At 49.8% G+C, this 21,719-nt stretch overlaps 1 protein-coding gene across 5 annotated transcripts in view; it reads left to right on the forward strand.

Moving 5' to 3' along the window:
• MICAL2 (microtubule associated monooxygenase, calponin and LIM domain containing 2) overlaps positions 1-21,719 on the forward strand; it is a 212,789-nt gene that overhangs the window by 15,201 nt on the left and 175,869 nt on the right. For all 5 annotated transcript variants that reach the window (XM_053673113.1, XM_053673114.1, XM_053673115.1 and 2 more), the window contains exon 2: positions 12,351-12,421. The gene's annotated coding sequence lies outside the window, so the exon portion shown is untranslated. The remainder of the gene's footprint in view (positions 1-12,350; positions 12,422-21,719) is intronic.

Raw genomic sequence — 21,719 nt, forward strand, 5'->3', positions numbered from 1 at the left:
TGCAGAGCTAGAATCGCATGTCAGAGAGTCTGAATCATTTACTTCCTCAATCTCAGGTCCCAGAGACCTTCTATTCTCCTAGCCATTTGTAGTCGGTTTTCTTGGAGCCTCAGACACCAACTTCCCCTTCTTGTTGTCACAAATTTCAGAGAATACGATTGCTTTTCCTTTATAGTTACTTCCTGTGCGTTCCTGGTCACTACCCCTTTGGCACTGCAGTGGGAATTGGGTTAGTTCTGTTTCCAAGGATGCTTCCTCTGCCTTCTGGAAAATGAAATGCTCGGGGAGGCCAGTCAGAGGGTTTATTTAGCCAGTGGGGCTTCCACAGCTGTCAGAGCTCTTCTCTGCTTGGCCTGGGATCGGGTCAGCAGCAGGCCAGTGGTACCGTGGCCACTTCACCTTTCTGCCTCGGTTCTTCTCTCTCCACCCGTGTGTTCTGCAGAATTCCTCCCCTCTCCTTGTCTCCTGGGCTTGTCCCACAGATGCGCATCTTTCGTGTTTGGTAGACACTTTACCTCTTTCTCTATTCTAAGTCTTTCCTTCAGAAGATAAAGCAGGTCACAGAGAAATGTGCGTATGTAAAGAAGATACATATGTGTATTTGCGTGGATATACATAAGCATGGTCAGGGACAAGACACAAGTAACTTGTACCTGTTTCAGAGAGGGGACAGGCTGGGTGGATGGGGCACATTCCCTGTGTACATCTGTACTTTTTGATTTTTGAACCCACTGTCTGTATTTCCTATTCAAGTTTTTAAAAAGCCTAGCTAATCCACAAGTCCTGATTGGGGGACTGTGGGGAAAAGTATGACCCACCTGATCGAGTCGTCACTCTGCCTCCTGCCGCCACAGGGACCTCAGTGTCAGGTGTGAGCAGGGGCAGCGGACCCACCTCGCAGTGGGGACACCAGGAGACCCTCCTCCAGAGCCTGTGTGGCTGCCCCCAGGGAGCGTCTGCAGAGAGCAGGGCCTCCTCCTTCCTCCCTGACCCTCTCTCCGAAGCTCAGAAGTAACTTGAGATTTTGCTAGCTTCTGTGGTAATCTCAGTTTACTTAGAGCCGGGGCACAGAACACTTACACCAGGGCTCCCCCCACCCCCTCTGTCGAACTCCGGTATTTAAGGAAATCGAGACACTCTGAATGTCTGGGTTCGCCTGGAACAACTGTGTACTTCTCTTTTCCGCACCTGCGGGGCTTGACAGATCGTTTCTTTCCCAGTCGAGCCTGCTCAGCACAGGGGAGTGCCACCAGAGTGGGTCTAGGAGCCTTTGGAAACAAGCCCATGCCTGGCTCTGCAGATAACCCAGGCCAGAGCAGGCCTGAAGAAAAAATTCAGGGTGTTGGGAGAAGCCACTCCGGGGACCTGTAATTGAGGAAGTGATCCATTTAGAAAGGTGACTCGTTTATCCTGGGCAGTTAATTGAGAAGCATACATTGATCACTTACTGTGTGCCCTGTGCTACGGGGCTGACGATGTGGCTAGGACCCATTTTTCCACCCAAGGAGTTCATAATGTGTTTAGGAAAACAAGACGTGTGTTTGTTTGTTTTTTAATTAAGTAACAAGAGAGTTTGGTAACAGTTCAGCTCCGTCATAGAAGTCAAGTGACAAGGTAGTCCGTGACTAATTTCTGTATGACTGGTGGAGAGAGCATTGGGTGCGGGGAGTGTTTTCCAGGGGCTGGGGAGGGCCTGGAAAGCTTCCTGGAGGAGGAGGGGGGGGGAGGAGGAGGGTACCTTTGACCTAAATCTCAAAGTGCAGTCGTAGGGCAGATGGATAAGTAGGAGAAGGAAGAGCATCTCTAGTGGGCCTCGAGGTGCGAGCGAGGAAGTGGGAGACGGCCTGGTTTGGGGGTGGGCAGAGGGAGCTGAGGCTGAGCGGGTGCGTCTGGGACCCAGGCAGACGGGCTTTTCCGCAGAGAGCCAGAGTGTGTGTGTGTAAGCGTAAGTTCAGAATAGAGATGGGAGGATAAGGGCCCAGAGTCACAAAGGCAGCTCCTATTGTCAACCCTAGGGAGGACGGGCCAAAAAGGGTTTGGCCCCCAGGCATTTTAATCAAGGCATCTCCATTCTGTCCTCCAGAAATGTCCTCAGGGGCAGAGAGGGAGGCCAGAGGCATACTGGCCCTTCCCCCCACCCCATTGTTCTGTTGGGACATTTTCTTCTCAGGCATTTTAAATGCTTATTCATTCATTCAGCAGGAATTTATGATTCTTACTGTGTGCCAGAACCTGTTCTGGGTGCTGTATTTACAGTAGGGAAAAAGAAAACTGGGGTAAAATGCTTTGTCACACAGAGAGGGAGATAATAAACACGTAAATGAAATGCATGAGGGCAGGTGATGAGAGGCGGGTGAAGAACATACTGCAGGGAAGGAGACAGGCTGTGCTGGGTGGGGTGGAGGGGAGCAGTTGGTTGGGGGGCGGGCTATAGTTTCCTGACCCTAGGGTGGTCAGAAAGGGCCTCACTGACTCACCCTGTCGCTGAGACTCATGGGCCAGCAATTTTGGGGCCAAGGAGAGGAGTCCAATTAATGCAGGAATCTTGAGTTCTAGGCGATTCTCTTCAACCCACTGGGTCTTCAGGTCTAGGCAACAGGGAGCCTTTGAGTGTTCTTGAGCAGAGGAGCACCATGTTGGGAAGATGTCCCTAGCAGCTTTGTAGAGGGTGGAATGTGGGGGCTGAGGCTAAGTTCCCAGGAGGAGATGACCCGGGCTTTAAAAAACCCCCTGGTTTGACATTTTTTGCCCAGGTGTGGTGGTGCGGGGCTGGGGATGGGAGCGGATTGTGCAGAGAAGGAATGAGGGTAGGCCTTCGGCTGGAGGCAGCTTGACAAGCAGCGTTCTGGAGTTTAACTTAGAGTCTGGGGCCCAGGGGTCAGTTACACATTGTCACTGTGGCTTTTCTTGCATCATTTTAGTAGAGCATAGTGCTTAAGAATGTGGGCTCTGGGTCTGAATCTGGGCTAAGTAACCTTGGGAAGGTTACCTAAACTCTCTGTACCTCAAGCCCCGCATCTGAACATAAAAATGACAAAATAATACCTAGCTTATAGGCCTGTTTTGGAGAGGATGAAATGGGTTGCTGAATGCAGAATGATTAGAACAGCACCTGGCACATAGGGAGGGCCTAATGAATGTCAGCTTGTGGGACCGTCTCTCCCCACACCTGTGTGTGCGCGTGAGTCAAATGAACATGTTGGACGTTACCCTCCTGGTTGTCCTGAAGCTGAGTCCAATGAAGAAAGTGGTGCTTTTAAGGACTGCATGAGGTAATGCATGTACCGGATCTGCCTTAGTGGCAGATGAATACCAGTGAAAAGTACCATCGCCACCAAATATTCCCACAAAGAAAATGGTTTTCCCATGGAAATCTCTGTAAAGTCATCTGATCCAACCACGATTTATGGGGCCTGTGGTGCGCCAGGTGCTGCACTGGACACGTTATCTCCTTTCATCTTTGCTGCCACCGCCCGAGATAAACACTGTTAACCACATCCCACAGCTGAGGAAGCTGGGGCTCCGAGAAGCTAACATTTGCCTAAGGTCACACAGCCACTGCGTAGCAGAGTGGAGATTTGATTGTAGTTTTCTTTTAACACTGAACTACCTTTTAAAGTAAGAACAACTATTCCATGAATGATCTATATGTAAATGTACATCCATGTTCAGCTTCTTACATCAGACTCCCTTGGTATTTGGTGCCCACACAGAGCCTTGGGAGTGGGGAGGCATGGCCTACTTTCAGGACAGACCTGGGCAGTGTCAGAGGGGAGACCTGGGCCAGCAGTCAGCTGCCCCTGGGCAGGAGAGGCTGGGGGTGAGTCAGTGCCTGCCCTCCGTGACTCATCCCCACAGTCCTCATCAGCTCCTTTCAGCCACACAGAGTCTGTCTGAGGTCGGTCTTGGTTGACCCAGCCCCTGAGGTGCTGGAGGAGCAGAGCCTGGGGGGTTAAATGCCAACCTACCACGTCCCAGATGTGTGAGGCCAACATGGGGGTGAACTTCTTTGTCATCTGTGAACCCATTCCCCGGGGTTTGTGAGAATTAAATGGGAATGGACCTTGTAAGTATTTAGAACTGCCTAGCCTGTGGCAAGCACTCCGAGTTGTTATGCTAATAGTCATTATATCATATTATTACAGGGCAGTATAGCTGTAAGGCCCTGTGAGGCCAGAACAAAGTGTCCCATCCTCTCTGCAGAATTCCTCCAGTAACACATTTTGTTCTGCCTTATTACGGAAATATGGGTGGAGCTCCCCCCTTACCAGACTGAATGCTTGAGGTCAGGGAAATAAATAGGTCTCAATCGCTGCTTTTTATGTCCCTCGAGACTTGTGTCTGGTCTTGGAAGGTGTTGAAGGAAGTTTGACAAATGGAATGGATTCCTAGTTCCCCTTTTCCCTTCGAGCCACATATTCTGACCTGGGTTCCCCACCTCCCAGGGTTATGGAAAACGCCTGATACTTCTAAGGGTGCTTTCCAGTTTGAGCACATGCACATTCATAGGCCACTCAGTCTTCACAACCGTTTCGTGTGGGATATCAGTGATTATCCCCGTTTAATAGGTGAGGAGACGGAGGCTCTGCAGAGCCAAGTAGTTTGCCTGCAGACTCATGAGTGGAAGGTCATGAAACAGGAGGCAGCGGTCTGGAGGCTCAGACTGTCCATCCCACCAAAGCCTTTTCATTGTTTCCACTCTGTCCTGCTGCAGAGGGTTGGGCGGAGCCCCCGTGAGCAGCAGACTTTTCTACAGTCCTGCTTTTACCTTCCTCCCACCTCCAGGTTCTCTTACTTCCAAAAAAGCACATGATGGTGGGCTTGAACTGAGCCAATGATCAGAGTTGCTAAAATCATCTCCACTCACACTTTCCCTTCTCCGTGGGTCTGAGGCCTAGACTGGGACTCTGCCCTCTGGGTTTGGTGGGGAGTAGAGACAGTGTAGCTGTAAGCATCTGGAGCAGTGTGTGAACACGGCAGTGCCCGGGGTCACCTGCAGTCGGAGGTGGAGGAGGCTGGCACCCACTCCTTCAGCCAGGAGGAGGGCAGGTACTAGGTGTGGGGCCCTGAACTTTGTCCAGGGTGCCGGGGGCTGCTGGGAGGCCAAAGCAAAGACTGCAGCAGGGACACTTCCTCTGCAGAAGGCGAACAGGCAGATGAACCCTCCGGCTAAGGTGGGACTAAACCACAGGCTCCAGGACAGACTTTACTTCAGGCCTTCAAACTCCAGAATAGTTCCTCAAGTGGAAGAATCTTCTCTGAAGTTCAGCACAACAAGAGGTCATTGAGGAGGTACCTCCAGTGTCCCAGGAGGGGCGAGGAATGTGAGAAACAAACTTGGACGGGAGGAGCTCATGTCCTAAGGCCTCATTTTTACTTTTTTTTTTTCTCCTGGGAGCCTTGAATGCCAGGGTGGTGATGGTGATACTGTGTACACAGGGGAGCATGCAGATTCCTGGCATCCCGACGAGGGGGCTGGAATCTGGGCCTGGCACGTCGGCATGGCAGTGCAGGCTGGGGGCTGGCCAAACCCTTTGCTCATTGACTTGGGTTCTAAGCCTGCTGTGGGAAGAAAGGGGCTGTTGGGTCTTTACAGCCATAGTTTCGATTCTCTCTGTGGTTATTTATTGTATGACTAACAGGGCAGATGCAGTAGCATCTCTGGGGCGTGGGTGAGAAATACCCTAGGTAGAATGGCTCCCAAAATAAGGAATCAGGGGGCCCATCTGTCACTCAGGCCAGCCCCCTTCTTTCTTCCTCCAGCCTGGCCAGTCTCTGCCTGCCTGCCCGGGTCATCCCTGCCTCCAATTCTTTCATCATTTCTTAACAGTATGCAATGCTTTCCTTTTCCTCTTTTGTCTTTTTTCATCTTCACCATGTAAGACTGAGATTCAGCCCTTCCTGCTTCAGAAACGCTTCCACAAGTCTCTCAGCCAAAACTCCCCCTCTTTTTTCCCATATGCCTCCTGGGTGGAGGGCCAGCAGCCCCCAGCTCGGCATTTACATGTTATATAATGGGTTTGGAGCGCCTACCAGGCACAGGCGGTTGAGCAGAGACTGGGACTGTGGGGTCTGGCCCGGGTGTACTTTCTAGCTCTGATTTTTATGAGCCGTGTAACTTTGAGGCTTGGGGAAATCTAATCAGCTCCCCAGTTTCCTCATTTGAACTTGAGGACCCCTACCCTTCCCTACTTCATAGGGGAGTTGTGAGGATCTGGTGAAATAATCCACTCAATGCACTTACCACTTAGTTCCTAGCTCCTAGTAAGCCACCAGCATGCCAGCCGAGACTACTCTGTGACATGTATTGTCCATTTGATCTACACCCTGGCTTGATAAGGTACACATCATCCCCCAAAAGGGAGCAAATGAGCCTTGGTGCCAAAATGACTTGTCCAAGGACAGGTCATTGTCCCTCAGGACACTGGAGGCAGCGGGCTGGCCGGCCCTGAGGCAGCGCTCTCTTTCCTACAGCCTCTGCTTCCTAAGCTGGGCCTCTGTTCCCCATGACATGCGATGTTCTTCATAGTCCTGGTCAGGACACTCAGCAGCTGCCTAGTGAATGATCTTTCCTGGCTGGTTTAAAGAGAACCAAGTTGCGGGGAAGGCGCTGCAGGAAAAGGGACCCCTTGAGCACTCCATCTTCTTTCAGGTTTCAAGCTGATCAGCTTGCCCACGGCTCCCTGCCACAGCCCCTCACGCACTCCAGCACCAGACAGTGCTGGACAGCATGGCACTGGTCTTGCACCCAGGTCACATGAAGCCAGGTTGTGCCCTGAAGAGAAACCAGCCAGTTCCTTTTCCTTTTTCTTTTCTTTTCTTTTCTTTTCTTTTCTTTTCTTTTCTTTTCTTTTCTTTTCTTTTCTTTTCTTTTCTTTTCTTTTCTTTTCTTTTTTCTTTCTTTTCTTTTCTTTCTTCTCTCTTTCTCCTTCCTTCCTTCTCTCTTTCTCCTTCCTTCCTTCCTTCCTTCCTTCCTTCCTTCCTTCCTTCCTTCCTTCCTTCCTTCCTTCCTTCCTTCCTTCCTTCCTTCCTTCCTTCCTTCCTTCCTTCCTTCCTTCCTTCTTTCCTTTTCAAAGAGCAGAGCATGAAGTTATGAAGAAAGAAAGAAAAGCAAGGGAAATACCTGTCTGGTTAATCCCCTGTGACCGTGCAGCCTTGGCCTGAACCCAGTTGCTGGGAAACAAAGAGAAAAGCCACTAGCTGGCAGGCGGCCTCTGGGCAGCGTGGGGCATTGTGTGTGTCCTGTCGGGTTATGGGGCGAGGCTGCTTTGAAATGGTTTACTGAACTCCTGCTGCCCTTCCACAGGGACAGCCCGCACCTGGCTAAGGGTGGCTGCTCTTGACATGATTGACTGCGGTCGGGAGATTTTCCCATCATTTCAGATAGTGGTTTCCAGTTTTCCCCCAGCAAACTTTGGAAGCTGCCACTTTCTTCTCTGGATGAGTCTCCTTTGGTGCCGGCTGAGTGTGTGTCCGCAGCATCCTCACCCCACTGGTTATTCAGCCTACACCTGTGCAGACCTCAGTGTGGCCCCAGGGACAGGTGGAAGCAGATGGCTGTGGGAGCTCATCGGAGTGTCCGCCCCATGCCTACGGCTGCAGGAGAGGGAGGCCATCAGTGTGGTTTGGTTCTTTGTTTTGGTTGCCAGGCCAGGGGTTTGCTTCTCTAAAATCCTTTAAACACACCTGAAGGTAGAGCTCCTTTTCCTGGAGGGAATTGAGGGGGGTGCTATTAGAAGGCCTGGGGGTGTAGGAACAGACCACTTTTGGGTGGTGGCCCAGAAAGAGGAGAAATGAGACAAAGATGACGTTGTTAAGCACAATGCTATGTGTCAGGCATTGTTGTACCTATTAAGTCAGAATCTTCTGGTTAAGCTTCCAAGAAAGAAACAAAAATGAACAAAAACCTCTGAAAAATCTCCCCATGGGATTCTGACAGGCATATCCAGTTCAATGCCACCTCATTAACATTGCGCTGACACTCTCGGAGATTAAAATTACCCATGTCCAGACAATGTGCAATGTCCGTGCCCCAGGATGCACCGTGGGTGTCCGCAGAGCTTCCTCAAGGCAACCCCTTCCCTCTGAAGGCCGTCTCTGGGTAGCGTGGAGTTGCCTGTTGTAGATTAGGGGCAGCAGCACGTCCCCTTCTCCCTTGGGTGGGTCTGAGCACAGGTGTGAGTGGCAGCAGACATCCCGTGTGAGGAAGAGGCCTCCGGCTCAGGGATCAGTGTGCCGAGGCGGCAGCGTGACAGTCAGGGCACGTACTGGTTGTTAGCGATATGAGCTTGCAAGTTAGTTATTGAGCTCTCTGAGCCTCAGTTTCCTCAACTATAAAATGGGTTGGCTGAACCTCTAGCTCCGAGGGCTGTGCTGAAGGTGAGGTGTGATTGTACCAGTGAGAGAGTCTGGTACACATTGAAGGGCTCAGACAAGGCATTTCTCTTCCCTTACCCACTGTCCTTCCACAGGATTTTTTCCTGGGCCACTGTGAACGCAGTGAATTCAGTTCCAGTCTCCTTTCAATTCTTCCCCTCTCCTAGTTCTCATGGCAGTAGGAATTCACATCTGTGGCTGGATTCCCAGCCGGAGATCGTGGGACTGCGCTGTTCATTGTTTCGGTTTCAGCATCTTCCCCTCTCAGGAAGGGGATTGGTCCAGGGGCTTGAAGTGACCTCCTTTCACTTCAGTTTGTAGAGACACCTTGCTGCGCACATTGGCTTTTCCTTGGGTGGCATTTAGTGATGGTGAAGCATCCAGTCAATCTAGTCATTGAGTGCTCTTGTTGGTCAGGAATCTTTTGGTGTTAAGTGACAGGAACGCAACTTGAATGAACTTAAGCAAAAATGAGGTACCATGGAATGTTCTAGGGGAGGCGCAAAGGAGGCCTCCCCTCGAGTTTAGCCCCAGGAAGAGAACAGGTGACCTCGGCTTCCCCAGGAATGGCTCCTGCTGTTCAGTGGCCTGGGGCTCAGATAGCTCCCAGCAGACCCCCCACGCGTCTCCAGTGGACTAGGCCTCCCCTAGGATTTTTCAGATTGAAACTTTTCCCAGCATGAAGCATGTGCCCACCCTTTGTACCCATGAGTGTGGACAAGGAGGGAAAATACTCTGATGAACCTACCTTGAGTCCATGCCTACTTTTCTGTCTGGGGAGTGGAAGGTGGGGCAAAATCTGTTGTCAGAACAAAGGGAGAAGGACACTAATATTATTAATAAGTAAGAATAATACTGACTTTTATTGAGTGCTTACTTTGTGCCAGACATTATTCTATACTCTTTACCTGTATAACTCATTTCATCTTCACAATCCACCCCATTTTACATACCAGGAAAATGAGGCACAGAAAGGTTAAGCAATTTGCCGGAAGCCACACAGCTAGCTCATAGGAGAGGTGGGATTAAACCCAAGCAGAGGGCTCCAGATGTGCTCTTAGCCACCCACTCTGATGCAGACAATAACAACAGATGTCAGCTCCAAGCACTTACTCTGAACTACACACCAGGCTAGGTCCTTTACAGCATTATCTCCTTTCATCTTCAGAACAGCCCTATGGAGTAGGCACTAACATCCGTATCTTTAGGTAAGAAATTGAGGCTCATGTGGATTATGTGATTTATCCAGGGGTCACCTGACTCACTTAAAGAGACAGAGCTGGGGTAGGAAGCCAGGTTTGCCTGATTCCAGGGCCTGAACTCAGGACCACTTCAGTGGGTAGCTTTTGCATTCAGACTCTTGTCTTGCTCTATTAGAAGCTCCCCTGGTGACTGCAAGGAAGAGCAGACTTGACTCAGCATCTGTACCTTTATCTTCTCTGTCTGGGAGATGGGTGTGGAGACCCCTGCTTGGTGTGTGCTGCTGAGGGGCTGGCTTTGTGATTCTGAGCTCGTCCTGGTGTATTTCACACTAACTCACACCAAAGGGTCCTGAATAAGCTTTCAGTGCATCAGAGTTCTGGATTTCTTCATTTCTCCATATGTCAAATATCGATGAAGTGCCCAGTAGGTGCCACGCCCTGTTCCAAGTGCTTGGGGTCCTGTAGCGAAGACCTCACCTTTATGGAGTTAGGCTTGGAGGACAGCAGACAGGAAGGTCCTGGTCCCTCCAAATTGCTATGCTCCTCGAGATCCATTCAGGCTCACAGAAAACCTTTCCTGCACAGCAGGTCAGGCCCACAGGGGCCTGGAGACCTCATGCTCCTTCGCTTGGGGCTGGCATGACAGCAAGTTCAAGAGGAGAATTGTTTGTTCATTCTGATTGATTACAAAGGGGAGCATTGTGTCAGGGAATGAGCATGGGCATGGACTCAGGACATGCCCCATGTCGCTCAGCCATGAGTCCCAGGCTACTGTGGTCAGCGCTGAGTGAGTCTCCAGGTTGTACCATGCCTCAGTCCTGCCCCAGCACCCCCCCTGCCATGACATGACTTTACTACCTGACTTATCAGGTTGCTGGAAAGAGTATCTGAAATAGCAAATGCTAACCACCCATTGCAATGCCTGCACATGGATTAACCCCTGTCCTTCCTTTAAAGGACTGACTAGTTTTGTGGATGTCTCTAAAAATCAGGGCCCATGGAGGAGGACAGCTATAAGGGGTCCTTAATGAGGAAATCACCAATTAGGTCAAGCTTCTCATTTTACAGATGAAGAAACTGAGGCTTCCCTAGGGGAGGGATGGTCCTGGGCTCTAGGACCTTCCGGTTTTAGTGGAATTAAAGGGAGCTCAAAGCATGTTTGGCTGTTGGTCAGACAGAAGCTCTTAGTTGGTACTTGGAGTGGCTAGATCACCATGTACTCAGGCCTGTGTGGGAATCTGACCGGTAGTCAGCCTCTGTAGGCTGGTCCAGAAATGCCCATCTGCACCCACAATGCAGACAACCCATGCAGGACGTCAGAGAGCTCATGCTTCTCTGCTGCGGGTCTTAGTTGTGCCCCTGGGTGGGTAAGGGCTTCGGTTCCTGAGATCAAGGGAGCACGGGGAGGTCCCTGATTCTCGAACCTGATAAGACCAGTGATGGTCCAGTAATCTCCCACCCACTCTACTGAGAAGCTTCCCTGGAGAAGCAGGGGACAGAGAAGTAGAGACCTCCAGCCTCCCTGACTTCTGGCTACAGGTGACTACACAGAGCCTGCAGCTCAGGTGGATAGAATGTGGCCAAGGCAGGCCAGCCTGTTTGTCAACTGCCCCGGGCTGGGGAGGAGTGGCTTGATAATGATGATGAGAGATGATGGCAGCTTCTGCCCAGGTGGCTGTCCTCAAGCCCGCCAGGCCACTCATGGGGTGTGTGGGCCCATTACAGCTGCACACCTCATACCTGGGTCAGCCAAGGCCTGGGCTCTAGGGCTGCCATGCCGTGGGGCTGGCTGCTCTCCAAGCCTGTGTTCCTGTGTGTGAGGAGCCACTGAGACAAAGCAGGTCTAGTCTTTAACAGTGCTGGTTCCACGCATGGCCAGTGCTCAGGACACGGTAGCTTCTCTACCATGAATGGTCTGAAAATTCCGAACAGCGAGTCCCAAGCCCTGGGCTTTAAATGCAGATCTTTGTATATTAGCGAGAACATGTGTGTTTATGTGGTTGAATAGGCTTACCACCCTGCTGAACAAGAGTGTGTACGTCCCAGGAGTGTGGGTATTACCTCTTGCAGATCTCACATTGCATGTCTGCATGAGCTTCTGTCTTCCTGAGGTCACCTCTTTTTCCCAAATTTAGAATTGTGGGAGTAAACCCTTAGAAATGATCAGGGTAGAGCCTGGTTAGTACTTGGATGGGAGAAATGCCTTGTAACTCTGGGTTCCCTTTTCCAAACAGGTGCAGAGGCATTGTCTGCAGAAGCAGTAGATGTAACCAAATCATTTGGGTGGTCATCAGAAGCGGAAATAATAATTTGTTTAGAAACTTGGCCACGAACAGATGGCTCACTTGTATGACTTCCTAGTGTATTCAGTGTTTTAGACCTTTGCATCGTGGGAAATGGGACACATTTCACATTGGTGACTTGTTATGAGGTGTTTACATTGGCTGAATTGACTTATATCAGGTCCAAGGCTTAGAAATTCTGGCATTTTCTGACTCTACTGAAGTGCCTAATAAAGCACTTTTTCTCATACTGTCTTACTTTCTCAGCAAGCCCTTGTGCAGAGGTGTGCAAAGCCTTTAGGGTGCCCAGACAGTTGCAGACAATAGAATTTGTTTGACCATCTCACAGCTCTTTACCTTTTCCTCCTGTTGGGACAAGTATTACGAAGGGGCAAAGCACACAAGGCTATGGCCCCTCTTGGTGGGGAGAAGATAGGAGGGTGTAACGTAAGGTAACGTAGCATTCATTGTGGGGCTCTTGTTTTCAAAGGAACATGGCAATCTGTGTGAGGCTCGCCCTGGAAGGAAGCAACTTCATTCACTGCGATGCCTAAGAATCAAGTGAGTACGTCATAGTGTGTGTGGGGGGGTTCCTTTATTGAGCCATTGAGTGGCTCCTGAGGGGCTGGCTTCAGGCTTTGGAAAATGTAGAGATGCTTGTTGCACTTTTCCTACATGCCCAAGTTAATATGAGCCCATTTGAAAAACAATGGCTAGTGAAAAAGCTCTCTTTTTGCCTTCAGCCTGCACAAGGAGATTGTTAGAGGAGGGAGGGAGGCAGGGGTAGAGGCAGATGTATTTGGGCACAGGAAAGACCTAACTCAGTGGACACTGGGCATCCTCTGTCCCTTCTTTCCCTAAGTAAGCCCAGCAGCTCATCCGTCCTGACTCCGGTCCAAGCTCCGACTATGCTTCAGTCTGCTGCTGGCCCTGATGGGTGCCAAGGCAAGAATCTGGCTGGGCAGCTTCTGTAGGGAGTGCCATCAGAGCACTGTAGACCATTTGTCCAAGGTTTAAAAATGTGATTGCAGCATCTTCCTCAGCTTGGGTTTCATTCTGGGGAGAATGAACCTGTTTACATTTTTATGGAGGTTCTGCGGGTCCATGGAGGCTTAGGGTCTAAAAGGCTAAGGTATAGGCAGAAATCAGTAATGATGTGTTTGTCACATAGTCACCCTCATGAACTATCATTGTCAGAGCCTTCCCACTGTCCCCTCCAGCTCTGCTCCGTCCCCCTGCTCTGTCCTTGGCAATGCTGCCAAAGACCTCCTCCCTCGAAGACCTGTCTGACCAGCCCTCTGCTGTTGGCCTTCAAGGCCTCCCCGGTCAGGCCTCAGCCTCACAGTCCAGCCTTGTTTTCTGCCTCCCCTTTTTGTCTGCCTTGGCTCCAGGCCGCCGACTCCTGGAACACATCTCTGCTTCTGGGACTCCCTGTTCCCTGTGAGAAGCTTCCCTCAGGCCCCAGGCAAAGGTGGCACCTCTTCCTCCTCTACACTCCCATGGCACTCTGTCCAGACCTCAGGTGCATCACTGGCTGAGGTAGGGTTGGTCCCTTGTCCATCTCACCCACCAGCTGTGAGTGCCTTAGGGCACACACCTGCCCTCCGACCTTCCCGTCTGAGCCGAGCAGCACCTCCAGCATTCCAGCACCGGGCACCTGACTGGGGGCAACAGCTGTTTGTTAACTCGAGGAGTTCAAAGCCTGAGGTTTCTTCAGGGCTTGCGATTGACAAAGTTCTATCTCAATGTCTCCTGGGAGCCTCGCACCCTGGGGAGGGAGGTCATATCATTCTCATTGTTTTGCAGACTTGGAGACTGAAGTCTGAGCAGTCAGCCAGCTCGCCCCAGGCTGTAGCCTAATAAGGACTGGGACCCACATCTCCTGTGGTCCAGGCTAGTCTGGTTTCTGTAATACCAAATTTTATAATTATAATTATAAAAGAACCCAAGAGATAATTTAGAACAAACCCCTCATTACTGGATAGGGAAACTGAGGCCTGGCCTAAAGATGCTTTCTCAAGGTTACATAACTAACTGGTACCAAACGGAGGATAGTAATGCCGATTCTGGACCTCTAGCCTAGCATTCTTTCCACTGCTCCCCACCCCTCCTCTGCCTCCCTCCTGTATACAACCATCAGAGAACATTTGGGAGCATCATTCTCCGTGGACAGGAGGGGCAAGAACTTAGTGACCACCCTGAGAGGAAATGCAGAAGTGCATAAAACTGGGCCTGTGCTCCAGGAGCTTCCCTAGAGATGTGAGACCAGGGCAGGGTGTTGGGAGAGGGAGGAAGGAGAGGAAAGCGTGAGGGGAGAGCCTCAGGGTCTGACCAATGAGGTGGGAGCCTGGTGCTGGCCCCAAGGGAGGGGCAGCAGGCAGGCACATCTGGGCATTTGGAGGCTGGCCTGGTGGGCGTGGAGGATCCATGGGGGTGGGGAGTCCATGCTGGGAATGCTGACCAGCAGAATGAGGCAGGCTGACTGGACCAAGGGGAAAGCTGCCCAGCAATGCTGACTTGTACTGTCTGAGCAAAGAGGTCCTACTTAGCCAGTCTGCTGTGGCCCGAGAGTCCCTCCGGGTTCCCAGAGAAACACAATGTAGAGTATGTCCACAGAGGAGAGTCAGGCAAAGGACAGTGAATCCCATCATTGTCTGAAATGTGTAGGAAGAGGGAGGTGTGTGCATCTCTGGCTGGCTTATCCCTATTGTGCTCTAGTGAATTTTTCTTTTGTTGTTTTGATCAACTACACTTCCAGTTGGTCTCCCCACCCCTTGAATCTCAGGGCTGTCCTGGGTCATTTGTTCAGTCCAGGCTTGATACAGGACCGGGCAGGTGCTGGCTACTGTGCCCCTTCTTGTGCATACAGACTGAGGGGCTGGGACTGACCACAGGCCCCATCCCAACTGGCAGGTTGAGACATACAATTTGCCCAAATTACAGAGAATGTGATGTTTTCCTAATAGGTACCTTGGATTATTTTCCAGAACATGATCAGGTTATAACGTCTAAAGTTTTAGGGCAGGGAAAGTGTGTGATGTTGTATCATTATTGTTCACACCTTAAGTTTATGTTGCAATTTACATTTACAAAGATCATTTTATCTCGTAACAAGGCAGGTAAATTTACTCCCATTTCACAGGTAAGAAATTTGACTTAGGCTGTAACCTGCCCAGGCTAAGGTAGCTGCCTAAGGCCTGAGATGGGACATAGCTAAAGCCTCCTGTTTACAAATTCAATAATCTTTCTACTCTACTATGCTCCAACCATATGTAAATCCCTGGAGGGTGTAGGACCTAAGAGAAGCTCAGTAAATATTTGTTGAATAAGTGAACTTTGGCTGTTTTAATCCCCCCCTTTTTTTGCCTGACTTAACCATAAATGGATCCTCTTTGGCAGTAAGGGAACTCTATGCTGTGAAGTATTTGAATTTCTTGCTATGATAAGGAACCGGTGAGTTTTCTTCTCACCCAGCCTTATCTCCTGGAACTGGGTCATGCACACTAAATAATTGATTCCTTGAATCTTTTACTCAGCGCTTTCTGCTCCTGATGCTGAGATAATCCCTTCAACATTGATCTCTTTGTTTTTAATTTCTACTTATTGATTTTAGAGAGAGAGGAAGGAGGGGGGAAGAGAGAGAAAGTGTGTGTGAGAAGCATCAATATGTTGTTTCACTTACCGATGCATTCATTGGTAGCTTCTTGTATGTGCCCTGACCAGAGATCGAGCCCGCAACCTTAGTGTATGGGGATGATGCTCTAATCAACTAAAGCTACTTGACCAGGGCCAACATTGATCTTTGAAAGGTCCCTGATAGATACAAATCCTATTGCCCTTTGTCATGAACCTTCAGATAACCCATCTAACTGCCCATAACAGATACTCTTGGCCTAATCAGGTCAGACATCCCTCGGGTTAATTTGATCCCTTCCTGCCACTCTTCTCCACCAGCCTCTTCCAGATGGAGGAAGAGGATCTTGTGGGTTATCTTAGATATTTATGGTTTTATAGGTACAGGGAGATCTACCTGTCCCTCTTCACTGACCTCTCAATTCCCCAGAGGCAAGGGCTGGAGAAAGAACAAGGGGACCACGCCAGGTTGGGAAGGAATGCATCGGGTGGGGGAGGTAGTTATCAAAATATCTCCTGGGCCTGCTCTTTCCCTAAGTGACACTTAGGTCATGTTGCTTAGAATCTGCAGGGGATTCTGCTGGCCTCATTAGAGCAACCTAATTAGATTCCTGAAGTCAACAGTGTAGAGTGGAAAAAAGAGTCGGCTGAGACCAGAGACCCACATTCTAGTGTTGGTTGTTCAAAGCTTAGTTAGGCCAGTCACAGAATTTTACCTGTCCTCAGATTTGTTATCAATAAAATAAGAGGGGGCATAAAGGGTTGTGGCATCTTAAAGGAGCCTCTTGGGTTTCTGTGGTTCTCCAAGCCCACTCTGTCCTCATGGTTAGCTCTGTCTTCTCCTCCCCTGGCTTCCTTCTCATGGGGCCAGAGTTTGCTTCTGAAAATACTTTTCTCCTTTATAGCTTTGCCACCTCTTCTCCAGTCCACCCTCAAGCTAGAGCAGATAAGAACTGCCTTGGCTGTCTTAGATCCTTTCAAGCAGCTTGGGGAAAGGTCTGCTGCTATGATAGAGTGTTAGGGACCAATGGGGTCTGGATGGTGTAGGAGGTGAGTGGGAAAGTCCTTGAGTGGAGAGAAGCTAGTTCAGAGGATCAGCGGTTGTTGGTATTGATGTGTGAATGTCCAAACCTATAGAGAATTATTGTGAAAATATGTTTGAGCCACATAGAAGATGTGCCTAAAAGCAAGATTTCAACAGACTGAGATAAATGCTTCCAGGAAATGACAGTTTGCAGCTTCTTTTATGTGTTTGGAATTACTGAGAGAACAAAAGCAAGATTACAGGAAGGTGGGAGAAGGTGAGGCTGTGGGGTGGGGGGTCGTGGGAAAGGGGTGGGGGTGGGGCTTGATGACAAGACAGTTAAGATTATATACTTTTTTGAGGGTGGTCACACTTTAGAAGGAGGGGTCTGAATAGAGGCATTTCAGAGGTGTGTTAACTTGAATACACAGACACAGATGGACAGGGCTTGCTTAAGAGAAGCCTTTTACTTAAAGAAATTGTATGCCTGGAGTGTAACTACCCATCATGATCTGCCCAGTTGGGAGTTTATGATCAGGTCGCCCCTCTGAGTTTATTTTCTGTAGAACCCCCTTTTTTTGGTCCACATTGGGATATCCAAACTCTTGATACTCCAACAAACCTGGACTCTGTTGAGTTGCTTGACCAGATGGTATTAGATAAGTTTTTAATAATAAGGCCCCAAATTTATTCTCTTCTCTGGCCAGGCTTTTTGCTCAGGGGTGACCAGAAACTTTGCAGCAAAAGGTCATAGTGTTGATAGAAGGCTCAGTGGGAGCTAAAAGATATCTCACACAGACAACAACACAGAAAGGGGCAGAGATGGGGAAGATAGATCTGTCTCCAAGACTTATGACCTTGGAGCATTAAAGCTGGAAAGATCTTCCAGATCATCTAACCCTCCTGTTTTATGGGTAAAGAAACAGGTCCAGAGCCACAACTTAGCCAAACCATAAAGCAAACCAGTGGTGGAACTGAGGTGGCAATCCAGTCTCCCGATTCCCAACCATCAGAGACTTATAAACATCACATGGATGGTTCGTTCCCCAGTGCCAAGTCGCCTCCTCACGTGGGTTCAGCCCACGTGTGGGTTCAGCCCACACTTTCCACTCTTCTCTTTGACCCTGAACTTGATTATCTTAGGTGTTAGCAGGGCCCCAACTGCTCCCCCCTCCTTGTTTGTAGAGGCCTAATAAAATTTGGGTGCGGCAGCATAGAGAGGTTGAGGCTTCTCATGGGAAGGCTTTTTGTGCTTGGTGACTTAACATTGTTGAGTCAGCATAGTTCCGTTTTATGGTATGACTTGGGGTGAAAGATTAATTCCAGACAGGAAATGAAGGAGGTGATAGCCCAACCTCAGCAGTAGTGGGCTCTCGTGAGCTTATCATTCAGATAAAAATCACCTCTGTTGCTAAGCAGGCCTTCTTCTGAGACTCTCAAGCTAAGGAAGGGCATGTCTTCTGTGCAGTCGGCACTGTCCCTTGCTCTGAAGGAGGACAATGTAGGCAGAGGCTGGCCACCCCGTCCTGGGCTGATGGCGTGTGAACCAGACAGAAACCATTTCACTTTTTCAGTAGGACTCCATTTGGCTCAGCATTTTCTACTGAGCTCAAGGAAATGTATCTTGAGGTCTTCCCAGCGGGCAGGCACTGGGTTTACCTGTTTTCCCTTGATTATTCCGCACAGTAACCCTCTGAGAGGGAGGCATGGGTATTTCTTCTACTAAAGAGAAAATGGAGGCAGATACAGGTTCAATAACTTGCCCGTGTCCCACAAGACACAGGGTGTCCGACTCCAAAGCCTTTCTCATTCCACAGAGAAGGGGGTGCTAGGGCTAAGTGGGCCAGACATTGAGTCAGGAATCATTTATTACAGGACTTTCAAGTGCCAGGCTCCGGGCTTGGTTGTGGGGATGCAAAATGAATGAGTCCCTTTATTCCCAGGAAATTGTGGTCCTGGTGGCAGGACAGACATGTACAGGATCACAGTCACTGTTCTAAGCAGTGTCATAGACGGACACACCCAGTGTTCTGGAAGTACCGAGAGGAGTGCATGTCACACAGGGGACACTGCACTAAGCAGGTGCTGTGTGACCTGGGTAATGAAGGATGAATGGGACGTTGCTAAGTAGAGAAGGAGGCAGAGAGTCTCCCAAGTAAAAGATGTGTATGGTGGTACAAAAAGGCTCGATTCAGCATTAGGAAGTAAGGAGGGGTTAGGTACATGCTTCCTCTCTGCAGACAGGCCTGAGGAGTGGTAAGGAGTGGTGCACTCAGCGGAGAGATAAGCCAGGGCAGGAGGGGGCTTTGGAACCCAACTGTCAAAGTCCTTCTGAAATGCTAATTATGTGCGAGGCCTTGAAAGAATCATCAGTGGAGACCAGCCAAGCTCCTCCAGATAGAACTCTCTAGACACCTAAAGTACTTTTCCCCATAGAAATGTGGGTGGGGCTGGTTTTCAGACAGTGCGTGTTTATTTTCTACCTTGTGCATCTCACGTACCAGGGGACATGTTTACTGATGGCTAAGGCATCGGAGTGGGACCATGTTCCAGTTCGTATTTAAAATGTCTCAGATTCCTCTTGCCAAATAAGCTGGTAGCAGACACCCTCGTGAGTGCATGTGCAGACTGTCTCTCTCGGGAGGGGCTCGCGTTCCAGACAGGGTCTCACAATAATTCCATTGGAGCTGCGGGCATGGGGTGAGAAGGCTACTGAAAAATAAAGATCAATGAAAGACATAGCTGTTGCTAACAATATTTGCAAGGCAAAAGTATCCAGGAAGTAGATTATTTGGCATAGGGGTGAGCTGGAATCTTTACAGATCTCAACCTTCGGGTGGGAAGAGAGATGGTGAAGAGATGGAGCCCTGCAGAAACTCTGGTCTCCTCCTCTTTAATGAATTCCTCGCCGAGGTCTGTCCCAGGAAATCCACTTTGGAAACCGAGCCTTGAGCCGGCTCGTCCTTCTTGGGGAGGAGGGCAACAAAAAGCCCAGAGTCATTTAAAGTCAAAGGCTTCTTAGTCTTGTATCACAGTCCATGTCTTGTAGCCCCCGGGCTTCATTTCTTTATGAGGAAAGAGAAAATTTGGGGACTGCTGCCTCTTATTTCCGTGAATGCGGTTTTCAGAATGTAAGCCCAAACATCGAGAGAAGAACCCTGCATCTGTTCAGCCAGTGCCAACTTAGTACATAGGAGCAGTGCGAGATCATCCTGACCTTTACAGAAGGTTCACTGGCTTGTTCACACCTTCTACGGTCTTCTCCCCTGCAGCTGCTTTTTTTTTTAGGTTTGGGGCAGTGAGTGGCATTTTGGCCCACTGAATGGGGCAACGGTCCCGGCCGTCACAGGTCCTGGAGTGCTTGTCCAAGCATCTCTAAGCTCACAGGAACCTGGCCTTGAGCGCCGCCCAGGGAGCCAGGCGTTCTTCTGCTCAGACCTCTGCCGCCCTCCACACAGGTCCACACTGCCCTCCATAACGCTACCACTAGGCCAGTGTTACAGGACTGGCAAACCCGGGCTTGTACGCCTAGTCCTGGAATGTGAAGTGCAACCTGTCAAGCCAACAATCTCCCCAGAAGTGAGTTCAGCAGTGGAGTGTATTTTAGGGACTGGTTCTGCCATGTCTTATCAGAGAGGCCTTTCTGTTTACTGTCTGGAATCTTAATTGGTTTCACAGAGCTTTGGGGAAAATAGTTCTAGGAGACTTTAGTTCCTCTGTACAATAAGGAAGTGGCTGACACGGTCCTTCTCTCTCACTTCTGCTCAGACCTCTGAACTGCCTCCAGGTACCTGCATATTGGACATGGGCAGAGGTCCCCCTGGGCGGGTCCTGGTGAGGTGAAAGCAGCTTTCTCAGGAGCTGCCTGGCCCTGTCAGTCCCTGGCCTACTCACTCCTGAGCTGAATCTGAAAACCATGAAGCTGTGTTTGTTTAGCACATTGTCCGGCACATGGTGATCAGTACATGTGGGACGAATAAATGAACAAATAGATAAGCAGCAGAAGCAACATGGGAGTAAACAGGTCTCAGGCTGTGCTGCTTGCATGCTGTCCAGGGTCCGGCCTGCACCCCAGGGAAGGTCCCTGTGGTCCTCGGTGCAAAGGGGGTTCCAGACCTCATGTCTCCCAGGTTGGCGCCTGCAGGGAGGGCCAGGTGATCTTTGATCCACATCCAGAAATTTTGCTCCTCAAGACTGAGTTCTGTTTCGGTGACTTGAAACAAACACACAGGCAAACAACATCTGCGAATCGCTGGGATTGTGGCCCAAGTGAAGGCAGGCTGGAGTCCATTCTGCTGGCTTCCCCGGCCTGCCCTGCCCACCGCCGTCCAACCCCCACTTGGCTGAGTGTCCCATGCTTGGACATGTCTCCCAAGAACCTTCTTGCTTTGCCATGCTGCTTCTCTCTGCAATAGGGGATTTTATATTGAAATCATACATTCTGGCTTCTCGAGTATGCTGATACATTGATAGGCTTTGAACATGAGGCTTCTCTGACTGGCAGGGCTCACCGGCCCGTGCAGGTGCACCTACCTGCTCATAAAGGCTGAGTGCAGTTTGTAGACCCTTGTGTAGAGTCTGGGGTACAGGGCATGGCTGGCCGGACTGCTGGCTGGTGGGTGGGTGGCTTCCAGGAAGGGATGGGTAAGCATTTCCCCTTCTGCCCACCGACTGCTGAGATCCAGGGAGGCATTATTTACATTGTTGACAACGTTAATGGCAATCTAAACAACAAAGCCTGTATAATTACATATCAGGAAATTAATCCTAAAATGAAAGGTCTAAAGTTCAAAGGGTAAATTTGGAAGTCTCATAAATGAACTCTAAAGGTGGCGCCATGTAAGCGGTTCCATGCCTCCTGACACAGGTTTTAACCAATAAACATTCTGTCTGTCAATCATACTAATTGCCGACTAGGAGCACACACTACGCTAGCACTGAAATCATGACAATAAAGATCAGTGGACAAGTTATTAATGGGTGAGTTAGTCAAAAAGAGACACAGTATGAAGAGTTGAATTATTTATATTTCAACTATTGATTGAACACCAGCTGCTCCCCCAGCGTGGAGCCGAGTGCTCTGGGGAGTAGAAGAGGCACTGGGCTTTTGCTGAGGTTTATACGCCCATCATCCAGACTAGACTAATGTATGAAAAATGGGCTGGGTTTGAGGCTGAATGAAGTGCCAAACAGTCTGAGCTA

The sequence above is a fragment of the Artibeus jamaicensis genome, unplaced genomic scaffold (genome assembly GCF_021234435.1).
Source record: "Artibeus jamaicensis isolate MK-2021 breed Jamaican fruit bat unplaced genomic scaffold, CSHL_Jam_final contig_797, whole genome shotgun sequence".
Taxonomy (NCBI): domain Eukaryota; kingdom Metazoa; phylum Chordata; class Mammalia; order Chiroptera; family Phyllostomidae; genus Artibeus; species Artibeus jamaicensis.